We start from the raw sequence: 2,150 nt of genomic DNA, 5'->3' as shown, positions 1-2,150 counted from the left end.
ATGAAACGTTTATAATCAATATGAATGGGACATTTCAGTTGGTATCCGAGCGTTCGTCTTAGAGAACTATAAACTTTAATTAGTGTGTCTAACCGAGTTTGTTGGATGCAATATTGAGTCTGGACTTCGACCGTGTTTTCTTTAAAAATGATTATTTAACACTTTTTGTTGGAAACTATATATTTTTACATGTAAATATTATGTGGTATATTACTAATGTGTTTGTTAATGTGTGATAGATGTCTACTTCCAGTACCAATCCCATCGACTCACCTAATAATAATGAAGAGTCAAATATATAATAATGAAGAGTCAAATATATTTGGGAGGATTCACAAATTTCGGAAGAAGAGGAACCGGAAGAAGAGGAACCAGAAGAAGAGGAACCGAAAGAAGAAGAAGTTCCGGAGGAAGAAATGATAAAAATCACAGAAAAACAGTTAAATAAAAGAAAATCTTCAACCAATGGACCAAAATTAAAAATGGTTTGTGGTGTCTCCGCCGGGGAGGAAAAATATTGGGAAGATTACCAATTTTCTGTTGAATCGGATCCCGACGAGGATTCCGATGATGTTATAGAAATTACCCCGGCCCAATTTAATAAAGCAAAAGAAAACAATAAGGGAAAAGCTATCAAAATAGAGAAACCCAATTCCAAATCTGATGAACTCTATGTTAACATGAAATACCCTGATGGGGTATACCGTAAACACCCGAATTTCTTAAATTTTAACTATAACCCGGGACCATCCAAGCCACTAGGTTTTTCTAGACCATTTTTAAAAAGGATGGCTCGTATTAGAGGGGCACCATTTATCCCTAGGTAAGTAGCAAAACGAACCGAGTCCGAGAAGGAAGAAACAAGTAAATCGGAATAAAGAGTTGTAATCATGATGTGTAATATATGTATTGTACTGTGCTTGTACTTTGATGTTATATGTAAAAATTGCTTGTATTGTTTGTTAATTATCTTTTACGAATCTAATCATCGTCTATTTTACAGTATAAAAATACAAAATGGACATTTGTAACGACCCGACAAAAACGTCATTGACGGCGTCATTAACTTAGGTCCCGTTACGTGGTCATAGTCCCTAAATGAGACGTGTTTGACCAAAATTATGTCGCATTATTTGAAACGTGTAAGGCTGACAAAGTTAGTTACCAAACGGTTCGACAAAGAGTTTAAGTTTACAAAAGTTATAAAGTATAAATGAAATAATTTGCGACATTAAAGTTGTAATGGTGTATCCTAGGAGATACACGCATAAAAACATCATTTTCATATAGAAAACTCGATCAAAGAACACAAAAGATAACTAAATTTGGCAGTTTTCATAGTTTGCCGCCCAGCGTAAAGCAGGCCGCCTAGCGTCAAGCGTAAGCCCTGCAGGCAGCTTCTATGCATAAGCCCTTTAACTCAGCGCGTGAACGGCACGTAGCCATGTCAGCACACGCCACCGACATTCCGGATACTTCATGTAACAGAACCATTCAGTGATTGACACGTGTATCCCGTGAATTTCGGACATTCTACGCCTATAAATAGACCCCCTGGGTCACCACATTTCACATCATTCTGATCAGAACTTCAGTCAGAGAGAAGTACACTTTCTCTCTCACACAGTTCTTTCTCACTCTAAACATACATTAGCCGCTTAGCAGCAGTGCGCTAAACTGATCAATATAGTTTGATCCACAGATTGATTGAGACCACCCCACAGATCTTACATCTGTGTTCCGTGTCTGCAGAGATTATTTCTCAAGGGCAAACAACAATCAACAGTATACGCCACACGCTGAGCAGCTAACTTTCTGTACTAGTACCTTACAGCTGCTATACGAAAAATCGTACTAACAGATGGCGCCACCCGTCTCAAAGACCACCAAAAACACCAAGAACGCAAAGACAACCGAAAAAACCTCATCAAAAACAACACTTGAACCAGTCAATGAAAATCTCATTGAATATATACCAGTCGATCAGCTAACTCTTGTAGAGACTTCAGTTGAAGAAGATCATTTGCACACTGATACATCAGATGATCAAGTTCATGAAACCATACCACGATTGAGAAAACCACTGATAGGAAGTTCTAGTGCCGGAATATGGAAAGCTAGGCAAGGAACACCTAATGTTTCTTTCAAGA

The sequence above is a fragment of the Rutidosis leptorrhynchoides genome, chromosome 1 (assembly GCF_046630445.1).
Source record: "Rutidosis leptorrhynchoides isolate AG116_Rl617_1_P2 chromosome 1, CSIRO_AGI_Rlap_v1, whole genome shotgun sequence".
Classification (NCBI taxonomy): domain Eukaryota; kingdom Viridiplantae; phylum Streptophyta; class Magnoliopsida; order Asterales; family Asteraceae; genus Rutidosis; species Rutidosis leptorrhynchoides.
The sequence above is the reverse complement of the archived record's forward strand: the minus strand, read 5'-3'. Positions refer to the sequence as shown.